General features: G+C 46.4%; 1 protein-coding gene across 1 annotated transcript in view; it reads left to right on the top strand.

The window, feature by feature from the left end:
• PIK3CB (phosphatidylinositol-4,5-bisphosphate 3-kinase catalytic subunit beta) overlaps nt 6,433-15,253 on the top strand; it is an 89,419-nt gene continuing 80,598 nt past the window's right edge. Inside the window, exons 1-3 of the mRNA XM_021393295.1 lie at nt 6,433-6,515; nt 9,821-9,891; nt 10,340-10,484. The gene's annotated coding sequence lies outside the window, so the exon portion shown is untranslated. The remainder of the gene's footprint in view (nt 6,516-9,820; nt 9,892-10,339; nt 10,485-15,253) is intronic.

The following is a 15,253-nucleotide window of genomic DNA, read 5'->3' as shown; positions in this document are numbered from 1 at the left end:
GCTCTCGGTTACAGGGCATTGGCATCAACAAGCACATGCAGTGCACAGATATAAGAGAATGATTATATATAGCAGAGAATTCAAAAGCTTTGATTGTTATTAGTTTGCTTTTTCCAACTTAAAAAAAAAAAAAGAATAAACAAATAACTGGGACTGGTTCTGCAGTCCTTTGTGGTCTGTGTAGGGTCTTCATTGCTTCCTGGGTTGGTCTGTGTCTTACAGTTGACTATCGCTCTGTGGGCCACAAGGTCAGGGCTCACAAGTGTCATGTGCTGTATGTGGCTCTGACTCTTTTCGCAGCACTTCTGCCCACAGAAGGACAAGAGAAAACAGTATAGAGGGAGAAATGTAATAGTGTTTACCAATGCCCCGAAGTCCATGATGTCTAGTCCGACATGCTCCACTGCTTGTGCTGGCGTCTGTACTCTTAAAAGCCAGTTATCCTTCCCATAGGGAGGCCAAGGTTATTCACCTGTTTTGCAGATAACCCACTAGCAAGCGGGCTGCATGCAGGACAGAGAATAAAACCATAGCTTTTAAAGCAGGGAGGTTCATCATCTGCTCAAAACAAATCTGCATGCTTATGTGGTTGGGTTTTTTGTTTGTGATGACTTACGCTGCTTGCTGCCTCCGAAGCTGGGGTTAGACCCAAAGATCCTGTTTGCTGACATTCCAGTGCTGTCTCAGCAAATGCTTGTGTAACTCACTGCCAGGTATGTGTTCTCCTGGCCCACACTGAATGTTTCCCTTGTTGTTTGACTGGAAGAGATCATCTGTGAGAAACCTCTTCCTGCCAGTGATGAAGGAGAGTTTGGACTTATGCTTTGCTGATTAATTTATGGAGGAGAAATGAGAAATGAAGACTATCTCATGCTGCATGTATAGTGGGGAACTGAGCTGAAGCTATTGGTAGCCCTCGTCCTGGCAGTCTCTGAGACTGGCTCTGTATTCCCAGTGTACCTATCGCATTGTATTTTATATGTACAGTATTCTGGAATAGTCATAGTCATGCAAATGGTTTTATTCCATGACTGCTGTGTTCATCTGGAGCTAACATTTGTTTTTTCAGTCAAGCCACAGTCAAACCTGGTTGGCCAGACCACATCAGGGGATGTTGCTCCTGTAGAAAAATTGAAGACTTTCATTTCCTTTTGTACTGTGCCTTAAGCGTCACTGTCTGTGGCAGGATGCTGGAGTTCGGACTCCTGGCTGTGCCATTGACTCAGCAAGGGCCTGATCTGTTTACCTGTGCTGAGTCTAACGACAGCTTAGCACAGTTATGATAGCAGAACAGTTAAAAGCAAACAACAGAGTTAGCCGAGACTGTGGCTAAGCCACCTCACTTCTCAATGACTTGGGTTATGTGGGAGCGCTGTCACAATGAGTTTACTTTCCAGTGCTTGGGGACTTAACACAATAGGCTGGAATTGCTGCAGAACCCTCTTAAAAAAAAAAAAAAAAAAAAAAAAAAAAAAAAACACCTTAAGCAAAGTTAATTTAATTACCACCCTAAGTAATTAACTAAAGCCTAGCCAAATGAATATTACATCATAAGAAGCAATCAAATTCCAAACTGTTAGGATAAGAAGCAAACAAACCAACCCTGCCTTTTATGCGGAAGATGCTATCTGACATTTACACAGATATTGTGTACATAATTAAAGCTATCCTTAATGTGCAGTGCTGCTATTATAGCCCTTGCTATTTTGTAGCAGTTGGTAGACCTTATAATGAACAAGTAGAAAAATATTTTGGAGATTACAGAAAACTTTACAGTGGCTTTACAGATGGTGACTATGTTAAAGCACACCCCACAGCTGTCCTCCCTCTTCTGTAGGAGGAAGAAGACACTTTGTTAGCATCTGTCAGGATGAGTGCCATTTTACATCAAGAAACTGCTGACAGTGAAGCAGCTCGGCCAGGTGCCGCACGGGGGAAGCTCACAGGTGAGTAAGCCGGCTGGCCCTGTGGTAGTGCGAGTGCAGTATTTTCAAGTTCACAGTGCTGCTTGGCTGAGCTGTGGGGTCGAGAAGAGGTGAGCGGCTGCGCTTTCCAGCCCCATGCGAGCTGCCCTCCCAGAGGTACCGCGCTTGGCTGAGCGACGCAGCACAATTGTGCAGCAGTAGGCGATCCTGGGTCGGGCGTGCCGGAGGGTTGCCTTTCTGCTTGAATGCAGCTACTTGCAAATGTTCTGCCACTTATTTCCTCTGTAGCCTTGCTGTCAGGACTACTTCAAGGTCAACATTGTTAATGGATGGGGCTGTGAGTGCAAGGCTTCCTCTCAGCCTGCAAGGTCCATAGTACAGGGATGGTTATTTATGACCTGCTTCTGCAGTACCTAGTGCTATGAAATGTTACTTGCCTCAGCACTTGCAACCTGCGCAGGAGACAAAGAGTTCATGTGTCTCTCATGCATCTGTCAGCCCTGCTACCTGACTCCCAAGGTCCCTGAGTGGGCAGCTGGGCTACCCCTAGCCTTGGGGCTCTCACCCCAGATTCTGCCCGGAGAGAGCAGCTGGAGCGACTGATACTGGGGATTGAGGCCAGCTTCCAGAGCTTCCTTAAGCCAGCCCTTCCCTGGCACACAGGCAGCGAGTGAGCACCCACCCTCCAGCAATGCCAGCACCAGAAGTGCCTTTGTCAAACTTGCCCATCCTCAAGGTCTCTCTGTCAGCACCTCTTTCTCTTTGATTTCTTATTCCTCCCTATCTTGTATCTGTAACGGAGGATGCCTCCCACTTTTTTAGCTACCCATGCCCTGTTCTTTGTGGTTGTATATTCCCTTTCCAGTGCTGCTCAAGTCAGAAATAGCCAGATGAAGGAACACCTCTTTAATGTTCAGCTGTGTACCATTTCCATCAGCATCTTGCCAGGATATGAATGCACAAAATTGTTCAAAACTGAAGTTAAGAACAATTTTCACATGTGAGGACTGAGATTTGGGATGGCTATAGAAGGACTTGTGGAGTCTGGTGGTTTAGGTCTTGGCTTTGCAGTCTAGGTCAGGATGGTGGAACTGGCTTGTTGGCAGGAGGCTTGCCATCTGTTTGATCTTTGTGTGCATGGAAATAAATCAGGACGTGTCCATAGTATTTGATTTTAATGGCTAAAACTCTTACATTTTGGATCCTCCCTTAACCTGCTTGCAACAAGAGCTCAGGGGCCCGTATCAGATGAATGCCACAGAAAGGAGGAATGGGGCTGGCAGGGACTGAGAGCTGACTAACTTTGACTGACTGTATTTGCAGTTATAACATTGTAATCTAAACTGATCTTCAAAGCAGCTGTATCAGAGGTTCTTACTAAGCTCTTACTGAGAGCTCCGTAAGTGCTGTTAGTAAGATGAAACTTTGAGTTTGGGATTTTGGGAGTAAAGACGGTTTAGGTATCTGATGAAAAATTAAAGAATGAACCTAGTGAGAGCAGAGCAATAACTAGCTCCCTGAAGGCAGCTGGGAACCTGTGTGCTCCTCAACTCCTGAATGTTCCCTGGAGCATGGCTTGGCTGTTTTGCTTATATTTGTTGTCAGCATTGCTCGATTTGAATATGGTCTGAGTGCAGACAATCTGAGGATCTAAACCAGAGGGATTTTCACTTGTGCTTTCAAAGTGATTCTACTCATTGCTGACAGCAAATATTTCCCTACCAGCAGTCAGTCGTGCCGCAGCCCAGTCTGATTTTCTCACTTCTTTGCTGTAGAGCAAGAAACACTCACACATCTGCTGTGTTTGTAACAGGCAAAGATGCCTTCATGTGAAGGAAGTGCTGAAGAGTAGTGGGCCCTACTCACCCTGCCCAGGACACACGGCTGCCAGGAGGGAGCAGGCATCTGTCCTCAACCCCAGCTCTGCCCAGGTCTGCTCCCAGCTCCCCTTGCTGCTCTGTTTGCTGCCCAGGGGCTGTGGTACTGCTGCTTTGAGCCCTGGGCTCAGCTGTGTGCTCTGCCCCAGCGTCAGCACCGAGTGCTCCCACCCTGTGCCAAGCAGGAGCTCCTGGCGCTGCTGCCTGGCATGAGAGAAATGCGTGGAGAGGGAGGTGGTGTGCTGGTGGGCTTGCTTGTAAGGCTCTGTGTCTTTGTAGTTACATTAGTAAAAGAAAATGACAACCTTAATTAGTGTGTTATATACATGTAAGCAATTGTAGGTAAAATATTTTTAGGTATATATTTGTTCCTTAATGTTTGCATGGTAAGTCATAGAAATGCATCTACAGCGTAACAGTTCAGGTGGAAATCAACTGAAAATTAGTGGAAGTCCTGCTAAAGTTGTTTGCTTTTTTTTTTTTTTTTTTTTTTTTTTTTTTTTTTTGTGCTAGTATTGACAGCGTCTCCTCCATGACTGGATTCAGGAGTGCAGTGCTGCGTTTTCCTTCCACCCCTAACAATATGGTAACAGTGTATTTAATGGTGTTACACAATTACAATTGGACAAGCGTTGACAAGTACGAAATGCCGAGCACCACCAAGGCAGGACCTTGTGCGCTTCTCAGGAACATCGGGACATTCTCACTTCTTAGCAGAAAACATGTAAATGGCTCCTGGCTTCTTTGCTTGCTCAGATAATGAAGCAAGACTTCCTATTTCAGTAAGCCTTGTTCCGGGAAAATTGCCCTCCTCGAGGTGCCTGATGAGAGTAAAAAAAAAATAAAGCAAGGAGAATAAAGGCAGCGCTAATAGCGATGGGAACACAAAGGATGCGTGGAGGTGGGGAGGGAGAGGCATAGGGCTGTCAGGATGTGAAGAATGCTAAACGCACTGATAAGTGACGTGAGGCAAGAGGAAACTGCGGTCTGCAGGGCAGACAGCTGCCTGCAGCCTGGGACACCCGGCCGGGCCAGGGGACATTCCAAGATTTCTTTACAGCAAAGGTAAAAAAGCTGAGTTGGACCCATCTCCCCAGCAGTCAGTGCTTATTTTTGCTCTTGTAGGCTTTGGTGCCACAGCTGGGTTCTGTGCTCAGGGAACAGCCCCTGCGGAGAGGGCATCTGCTGAAGAGTGCAAGCAGGGATATCTTGACTGTGTCCCGCATCTGGGAATCAGGAACTGTCATAGGGATGGTACTCGGAGAGTTGGAGCCAGCAGCACCTTCAGTGCTGGTCGTTCTCTGGCTGTGATGTGGCACAGGAGCTCCCTTGGTGCAGGTTGTTTTGCTTCATACCTGTCAGAAGGAAGTAGTGTCCTTACAAAGAATGACTTAACCTACAGATACCATAAAAAGTGCTGGAGTGGTGCCAAAAGGCAGTCAGGGAGAGCTGCCTCTCTCAAAGTCCGTGAATTTTGGTGTGGATGTAAATGCAAAGGGACTGGACATCTCTAGGATTGACCGGTTCAGGGTACATCATAAAGTCTGGAACAGAGCTGTTCCTCCTCAGCTGCTGCTGTGTTTCACTGCAGCTGCTCTGGAGTTACATAGCTGTTGGGCGGAGATCTCTGTTGAGGTTACTGAGCCGCCGCTTCCACACCCAGAAGCGATCCCTGTCTCTTCAGTGCTGAAAGAAACCGGCAGGGTATGTTCTTTTTGCTTTAAGAGAGCAGTTGTTACAGTTGTTAAGGAGAGCAAAAGCTGTGAAAAGCTCTGTTTCAGCCCGGGTTAATTCACCCATCCCATCTGTCCTGCAGAAAAGCAGCTCCGAACAGCAGAAAGGCAGAGGCGATGAGAGGAGCAGCAAAGGGCAGTGCGCGTCTCCTCGCCCGATGACACCAATGGAGCCGTGGCTTTGTTTCTCGTGCAGCTCCGGGTGGAAGCTGCCGGCACGGGGCGCCTGGTGAGCAGCTCCTGGCAGAAGGGCCGGGTGGCAGCGCAGAACGCGGGAGGCAGGGGCGTTACCCCGAGGGTCTCCAGCCGGGCCGTGTTCTGTCGGTGGGGCATTGCCCGTCGTGGGGAACAGGAGCGAGCTCTGGTGCAGAGGGGCTGTTCCGAGCTCCTCGGAGCCGCGGCTTCGGGCTTCCTGCCCTGCTCAGCCCGTGTAACCAGCACAACTGTGGGACGGGCTTTGGAGTTCCTGCTATGTATTGCAAGCTGTTGCCCTTACCAAGCATTAAAGTAACACCAGGCTTTAAAAACACCGTTGGTACATTTTTAGCGTTTTTCTTTCAGCTTTACATGTCCAAAAGTTCTCATTAAACCTTTCTGCAGGTTCTACAATGTACGGGAGGCTGTCAGCTCGCGTTACCCCACCGCTAGGACCCAAGAGCGGCGGCTGGGGGCGGGCCTGTGGGGTGCGGAGGGCGCGCCCGAGGGGCTGCCAAGGCTGGCAGCGGCTGCGGGGCACCTCCGTGAAACCCGTCCGGGAGCAGGGCGGAATGGTGGGGCGCCTACACTGGGAACAACGTCCTCAAGAGCGGACGACCGGTGGCGCCGGGAGCTCCTCCGCTGCGGGCGGAGCGGGGCGGGGCTGGGGAGGAGGAAGGGGAGGAGGCGGCCGGGCCGGGCGTGCTGGGCGCCGGGCAGCCTGCGCCGGGAACGCGCCGTCGCTGCGGGACCGCGGGAGCCGGCGGCCCCGCCAGCGGAGCGGGGTAGGAGAGATGCGATCGTTTCTTTTTTAATTCGCTTGGCCCCTCCCCACGTGGCCTGAGAGCCGGCACGGCCGCGCTCGGGGGCGACGGGAGGGGCTGGGCGGTGCTCACGGCTGCGGGGCTGGGGCTGCCCCGTGAAAAGTCGGGCTCCCGAGAACGCTGTCTTTTCTCGGAGCTGTGGTGGCGCGATGGTTGTAGCACGCGGGTGGCGTTACTTTCTCTTGAGTTTCCTACGAAGCCCGGCGGTGCCCACCCTGCTGCTGCCGGCCGTGCCTCGCCTTTCCAGGCTGCTGCGAGGGACTTCTCCCTCCCCTCCCACCTCCCTGGGTCTGCCCGGGGCCTCCCACCCCCCAGGGCGCCGGCTGGGGGGCCTCACGGGACCCGTCCCCGGGGAGCTGCATCCCCCGCCTCGGGAGGCGCTCGGAGTCAGAAGCGCCGAGGGGATGCGGCCACGGAGGCTCATTTCTTTCCCGGGGAGCAGCGGGAGAGGGTTCCGGGGTGTCATCTCCGCAGTGTTGGTGGAAGTTCACCAGTCAAGCGACACTGCAGCTTTTTTCCTTCAACTTTTCACGTTACAGTGACACGTTAAAGTTACACCTGAGCTGTAACTTTAATAATAATAATAATACAGGGTATGAGTGTTATCGTCTGTAGCAAGGTGTTTTCTCCAACTGTAATTAATCACCGCGTTATTCCCCTCCCATCGAGCTGCTCCGTGGAGCACTGAGGTGATCGGTGGCTCATTCTATGAACTGCCCTCAGAGTGTTGGAGGAACAGACTGCTGGCTGGGTCCATGCTGGACCAGAGGTATTTTCAGTTTCAGACCATTGTGTTTTACTGGCAAGCGTGGTGTGCTGGAGGTTATGGGAGGCAGTGATCTGCTGAAAGCATGAGCGGGCCGGGAGGGGCCTGATAAGAGCCATGCCTGTGTGTGCATACGTGGCCTTGTTTACTTCTTGCAGACATTGACCTGCAAGAGTGCTCAGAAAGCTCCTGTGACACTGTGGGCTATACATTGCCCTCGGGTCAGAATCTACATTAAATGTTTGTGTGCAATGTTCCTGTAACAGTTTTCATACATGCAATGCAAAGATCAGCATGTTGACATTTTACGTCAAGGCCATGCGGAACGTTTCCTGGTGAGCTCAGTGCCTTCTGGCAGTAAGGGTGGGCGGGTACCAGAGCTGAGATGTCAAAGAGGTGAAGAAACGGAGAAGGAACAGCTACGTATATGTGTGCAGCTCCCAAGCATGGAAGGAGTCTGGCAGCCCTGGGGTCTGGCTCCTGTTGTTTGGGTCTCCAGTGTCCTGGTTTAAGGGGTTTCCTCCTTGGCACTGGCAGTCTCAAGGGACCCCAGAAATGGTGAGAAATAAATCTGATCACCATATTACTTTGCAGAAAACTTTAACATAAAGCATATGGGTTTTTTTGTCAACACCTGTAGTGTGTGTGTGTGTGTATATATATCTTTGAGCAATTGTGGTTGGTAGCTTTGGCTCTGTGGCAGACTTGCTTCCCTGGGCCGTGTCTCCTGGCTGTGTCACAACCTCCCTGCTGACTCACACCACACAGGAGAGGCTCCAGCAGCCGGTCCAAGGATGCCAAGCCCCAGCTGCAGTGCATCAAGTGCTCTGTTAACACCACCACTTTCAGGAGAAAAACATAATGAAGGTTTTTTTGTTTTGTTTTGTTTTTTGAGCAGCCTCAAGCAACAACTAGTAAGTTCCAGAGTTATTGGAGGGGCGAGAAACGAATGCAGTCGATCTTCTTGCTTGTTTTTTGCCTCAACAGCATCTGCGACTGCCACGTCACCCTAGTGTGGTGCTTCCTTCCCCATGTGCAGGGGCCTACACAAATCCTGGCACTTTGCTCCAGAAGCCCACGTGGTGTGTGTGGTAATACCGCTGCTGTCATGCCTGGCTTACTCTTGTACCATTAGTACATCAGATGTCCAGTTTCAAGGCAAACAGAGCAGTGAGTGTCCAGGTTTGTTTTCCGTGCTGTTGAGGAAGATGTGAGTGTTTTTAGGACCCAGGAGTTGTGTTGGCACACTGTGTGCTGTACTCAGTGCCATTTTCAGAGAAAAATTTCCTGATCTGGTTCTAAACTTTATGACCTTGTCTGGCATGCTTCAAATAGAAGATCTCATTTTCTGCCTTGGGTAATATTTCTTTAATTTGGTAGCGAATTTTAGCAAAACCTTTCAGGCCTGACCTATGGTGATTCCCATTTAAGACAGTCAAGCAGGGTGGCTGGGAGCCTTCCTCTGCAACACCTGGGTGTGAGCAGTGCTGGAAACAGGATACTTGGCAAAAATGGATCTTGGCTCTGAACCATTGTGGTTTTTCTAATGAAATCTGTTTGCCACCTGCATCTCTCTAGGGTGTGACTCTATTTTAGAGATGTTGTAAATGCATAAACAACCTTCTGACCTTCCTCACTTCCATCTTTTGCTTTATTGCAATTTCCTTCTCTTCCTCTTCATCCTCTCTCACAATCTTGCGTCCTTGCAGACATTCCTTATTGCTGGCTTGAGACGTTACCAATTGACCATTGTTTCACAGCTAATTCACAGGAGGAGGAAAGAGCTTGCGTAAGGAGACGGATGGCCTTCAGGATTTAATGAATAACCCCTAAATATCACATCAGCTAAACTCTTATTTTTTATTTTTAATTTCTGAAGATGCTGCATGACCCTGGTTCTCACCTTTTAAACCCTGAGCATTTGTGAAGGCTCAGCAGAACTCAGTTCTGGAACTTCTATGTGTGTACATCAAATTTGCTTCTCCATTTTGTGAACAGAATGGACTTTAATTAAGAAATACGAATGTCGAGACTGAAATTCCCCAGTGACGCTGTCATCCAGGAACTCCATTACCCTTGAGAGGTTAATGCTGTGAGAGAGAGGTTAATTGTTATTTTTTCATGGAAGTTTCTCAGATGTAAGGAAGTTGTACTTAAATCCTGAATATATGGGATTGAATTTTTAATTTATTCTAATCACTGAAAGTAACATTGGCACTGAAACTTCTGTGGGAGGGTTGTTTGTGAACTATTAATTATTTTCAGTCTGCTTGGCATAATATGAAAGATTATTAACATAACCAGTCTTGCAGGTGATGGTAAATTCAACAGGCATTACTACTACTTGTAGGAGATGGTTTTTGTTATTACTAACCTTTCATGTAGAAGACCTCTCCCAGCTGACAAGAATTCTTTACAGAACCAGCCCCAGCCTTCTACTTTGTCAGGATTTTAGAATGACTTTTTATCTAAAATAAAATTTCTGCCTCCTTTTTAACAGAGCAACAAAAAGCAGGGGTTTCATTTCGTCTGGTAGAAAACAACATTATGACACCACAAAATTACTGTACAGTAAGTTCTATGTCTTACCAGTCTGTCTTAAGAGTTAGAACGTGTCTGTTAAATCACGGGGTGATTTTTGTCTTCTGCTTTGGTTAAATGCCTTCCCTCACCGATATGGCCAGGAGGAAAGTTGTTTCCCATTGTTCCTATGTATTTACTGTCAATGTTGAGGTAGCAGCCTGAATCACGGAAGCTAGTCTGAGAATGTAATTAATTCTGGTGAAAAGGATATGTATTTTTCAAACCAACCTGCACTTCTGATCTACCTACGGCTTCCTTTGTCGGGTTACTCATAGCTCTGACATAATATTGTCAATGTATATGTGAGCATTAATTTGCTTTTGTGTCTTTGAAGTGCTCTTTTCTTGTTGTTGAGTCTATATATTAGGTTTGTGCTTGTTGAAATGCAGGGCTATGTAGTCTTGTTTGTTATACTGTCTCAATTACATGTTTCCAGGTCATTTCCAAGCAAGTGTTTGCTGCGTAGCGATATTGACTGCTGAAGTGGCCTGTGGGCTTAGCAGCTTGTGAAGATGAGCAATAAAACACGAATTCATAAGAAAGCAGCATAATAATGCAAGTACCCACCTACTGACTGAAAGGTATGTGTGAGAAAAGTCAGCCTTCTAATAGTCCAGACAGGGAGTTACTCATGTATCCATAAGGAAGGGACAAAGAAAAAAATCTCTTCTCCCCAAGGCTCCCAGCTTTGTGGGACTATGTTCTACAGCTGCTTAAAAACTCTCATCCTCTCTTCCACTTTGCTCTCCTCTAGCACTCTTACTGGTAGCCAGTGTTGTTTGCATTAACAGTAAATACCTTTTCCCTCAATGGCTGGGTGTGTTGACTGTGTAGCTGTAACTAAAGGAAATCAGTCCTTGGTTGAGTTACTAGTGTGTGGGCAAGAGATGTGAGAGCGTCACTTCATACAGTTAGAAATATTCGGATGGTTTAACAGTGGGAGCACTGCTCTTCTCATGAAAACTTACCTTTCAGTGTTGCACTCTTATCAGCTTTTATCACCGCCTTACTGAACTTTCCCTGGTCTTAACAAAGCTGTGCTGCTATCAGTTGGGTTCATTTTTCTCTTTGCAGGCATCTTTTTTTTTTTTTTCCCAGTTCCCCTGAAACCAACCTTCTACCATTCTTTCGATGCAGATGGGTTTATGGAGCTTGAAATAAACTGTCATGAAAAATACTGTTTCTCCTGAGCTGAACTTACAGCTCAGAGCGGAGCACGGGGCGTACCCGATGAGCAGTGGTGCAATACGTCATCTCCACATGTCCCTCAGTCTTTTTGCTTCCATTTAGAAACACAGAAAGGGGAAGCAATGTAAATAGCTGCATATGTCCCTTTCTTTCCACGTGTGCCTGCAATTAGAATGCTGCAGATAAGTGAATAGTAAAAAGGAATGTCTATTTCTTGTCTTCTAATCCAAGTAACATTTTGATGGCAAAGAAATCAATAGAATAGTGAGCTTTCTTATGAATGACCTAAGTGACTTCTGTAGTCCTTTATTCAAGTTCTTCACGTGCTTAGTTTTGTTTCTTTTTGCAGTTTTTTCAGTTGCACGTTACCTGCGCTGCTTGTGCTTTGTCTTTGGTGAGGGAGAGGGGAGCACGGAAATCCCATTTTTCATGCTCCCCAGCTGCACAGGCTGTATTATATTTCCACCTGCACTGGCAGGGTTTTCCTGTTTTAGAAGATTAATTTTGTTGAGTAACTCCAAGTTCCTCTAAAAGAAACAATTTTCCTTTCCTGTATGGCAAAAGAGATTGCAATCTTCTGAGGCTATAAGCTTGTTTATGTCTAACAGTAAAGCATTCAAAGGTACCTAACTGTCTGGTTGAGATTTAGTTCCTTTGTATGGATGTTAAGCTGAGCAGTTGCTGTGACTTCTATTACCTCTTTTAGAGGCTGTTGTCCTTCCATCCAGTGACAAGTTTGCTTGTTCCTGTTATTCCTTTCCAAGCCACAAAACCTGCTCTCTGCTTTATTGAACAGCTACTCTGGGTGACTTCAAAACTTAAATTCTGCAAGTGAGCAAATGTGGCTTCTAACACAGCTGCCCAGTTTTGATGGCCCCAAGCACTCGTGCAGTTTTTACTCATTTTCTATCCCCAGCCCCATTCAGCTCATTGAATGACCAGCACTTCTCCCTCACGCAGTTAGCTTACTCTGGTCTAGTTCCAAATGCCAGAGGAAATGGCCTTCTTCCTACTGAGTTTTGCTTCTGACAAATCTTTTCATTTGTGTCCTGCGTTAAGTTGACATTTGTTACCTTGTTGTGGAGCGCATTTGAACATGGCTTGCTCAGGGAGCTTCTGCCTGCACTCGTGCTCTTTTTAGTGGGCTCCTTTTGGGTTATTTGCCTCTTCCTCGTGGTTCTGCCAGGGTTGAATGTTGGTGTTTGGGCCCACATGTGCCACCTGCGCCCAAGAGCTGGACCAGGCAGCCTAACTGCGACTGTGCTGGGGCAGCGAGGGTCTTCCACAGGGAGGTAGGGATGAACCCTACAATGGGGGTTGAAGCATTTGGCCCCAAAACAGGCAGACACCCGCAACTGAAGCGTGGAGGGGGGGGGAAGTACGATAAGCCTGTTCTCTGAAGCACATCACTGTGACTCATGAACCAGAAAGGAGACTCCCCACGTGGTGTAAGCCCAAGCTCTGCAGCCAGGCTTGGTCTCCTAGGCCATGGTCTACCTTGCTGCAGTAGCACATGGCATACTTGGGGTAGTCATATTTTCATCACCTCTTAAATACAAGCAAGCATAGGTGCCACGAGTGAACGTGCTACTACTTCCTTTGTTCTGGGGCAGCTTGTTGCTTATGGGGATGCAAGAAAGGGAAGGTCTTTTCCTAGCTGGAAATAGCCAGATTCCCCAAATGCCAGAACCTGGCACACTGCATCTCTGAATCTAGCGTGTGGTGGTAAGTGAATATGGAATCTAGAAGCTTTAGGACCGAAGAGTATGGAGAGGTAAGAGACAAAAAAAGAAAATAAGTAAAAGATACAGTGTATCACTTAAAAATGAGTAGGATTAAAGGGACACAATGTGTCATCTAAAATAAATAGGAGAATGTGGAGAGAAGGGAAGGAGTTTGTGAGGCACGCTGAGATTTTAAAACTTGTTTTAGTTTAAGCACACGATATAAAGATATGTGTTCATATATCTCTCATATGACTTGCTTTGAAGGCTAGTAAGGCTTTCCATGAATTCAAGTCTTTGTTCCTTTCTCTGACCTGTCATACTCCATCTTCTAAAATAGCAAGGTTAAGCAGCAACATTAAGAAGGCATTTAAACTGGTCTCCTGATTGCACCCTAGCACCAAGAGCCAACGCATCAATCAGTGATTAATAAAACCTGCAAGACATGAGCAACTTGTTCTGCTTGTACCATGAGATGGTGTCCCTTTGTGTTTTTAGCAGATTACATCAAGTCCAGACAGAACATTATTCCTTTGAATCTACTTTTTGATCATGAAAGAAAATCAATCCTAATAAAGTTTTGGGCAGTATTGCTGAAGAGGTCTGATTTTTCTCTGCTTATTTCACTATGTCTAGGTGGAATTTTGGCCACAAACGAGACTTCTGTGTGTTTTTTTTCTGCCGTGTACTTTGTTAGACTAAAGGGGTTAGACTAAAGGATGTCAGCTCAGCTAGAGAGTATTTTTGATCAGATGTAACAAAAATCATTTGATACCAGGTTTTAAAAATAACACTGGCCAAAATTGGAAAAATAGCTTGACAATTGAGCGGCTTCTGCCAAATACCTTAGAAAAGGTCACACTCAGCCAGCTGCTTTGGACTAACACTGTGGAAAGAAATTGAGTTAAGCTTGTTCTTTAATAAAAGTCCCCCTTAATATCATTGCAATGTGTATCAGATAGGAAAAACTGAAAGGAAAAGGGCAAATTTGAAACTTTGGAAAAGTGTAGTCAGCTAGATGGAAAGGATATAAGCAGATGGGATGAACTGGAATGGGCGAAATGTACAGTACCTGGCATGCGCTGAGCATGTGTTGGTTTGGAAAGATGGTTCAACTCTGCAGGATTGCTCACGTCTGTAAGGTTATGTGTGTGATGATGTGGAATCGGTCGATATAGACTCAGAGTGGGAAGCAGATTGTTTTTCCTGTGCGTTGTAAAGGCAGATTGATAATTAGGATGACCAATGTCTCCGTATCTGTTGAAGAACCTGAATTAAGCAACCACAGTAATGCAGAACTGCCAATAAATGTGTTATGCAAGCCTTCATTCCTAGTGCCTGACTTCAGTAGCCTTAATTCTAATCCTAATGTATTTGTTTGCTATCAGTTGCTAAGTGCAAAGCACTTTGTTAACATCCAAATTACAGTTGTGTACCAACTGCAGCAGCATGTTGGTTCCATCTTGCTTTTAGTGTAAAGAGTGAGAGAAAAACCCTTACAATAGCTGAGCTTTCTGCTAATAACATCACAGGTGCACCCCTGTGCAGTGATACCTGCATGAACTGTCTGGACACGTATGCATGGGGGTTACGCTGAGAGCTGTCTCACTGGGGCTGTGATGTACTCAGTCTGCCCAGGGGGACTTATTTCAAAATGTTTTGTTTTGGACAAGGTGTGCAGAGTGGGACATCAGCTTGTCCTTTTAAACCGTGTTCCAAATATGCTCTTCACGTATATTTTTAGCAGGGTATGGAAAAACTATCACATTATTACAATATTCTGTATGCTTCCAGTGCTGGGAGGGGCAGGCCCCTGGAACAGTTATCACTGGCTGTAAGGAGAAACACAAAAGCATCATTTGTTGAGTTTCCCTCTGTTATTATTCTAAGTCAGTGTTTACGCAGTGGAACAGCCACACTTCTTTATTAGATACTAATTAGAGTCTCTTCATTCTTTTCATTTTCTTTTGAGGGAGGTTATCACCTGATCTGTAACAACTTGAAATAATCAGTTTTTTAATAGAGTTCATATGGCCAACCTGCTGCAGAGCTGCATGCCAATTCCCTGAGCTGTCCTCGTGGGAGGAGAGACAACAACAAAAGAAAACCAAGCTCAGCTTTGCAAGAAAAATGTATGGTAAATGACAATTTAGCTGAGCATCAGCAATTCCTAGGTGTACGTAAAATGGTGAAGCCACGGAATGTAATGGCGTGTTTTCTTAACAGAGAGCCTAGAATCCACCAACAGGGCCTCATTTTTCAAAAATATGCGTATTTCTTCTAAGTTCACACATGTCCATGGAAAATGGTAGTTTGAGATACAACTAGATTAGAGGAGATGGAAGTGCAAGTCTCTTTAATACTTTACTGAGGTCTTTTTCTCAAAGGAGTATTTTGCATTACAGTCAAGATTTATGGGTTAAGCATATGTTTTTGAA

The sequence above is a fragment of the Numida meleagris genome, chromosome 4 (assembly GCF_002078875.1).
Source record: "Numida meleagris isolate 19003 breed g44 Domestic line chromosome 4, NumMel1.0, whole genome shotgun sequence".
Lineage (NCBI taxonomy): Eukaryota > Metazoa > Chordata > Aves > Galliformes > Numididae > Numida > Numida meleagris.
This window is presented reverse-complemented; position numbering and strand designations above follow the sequence as displayed.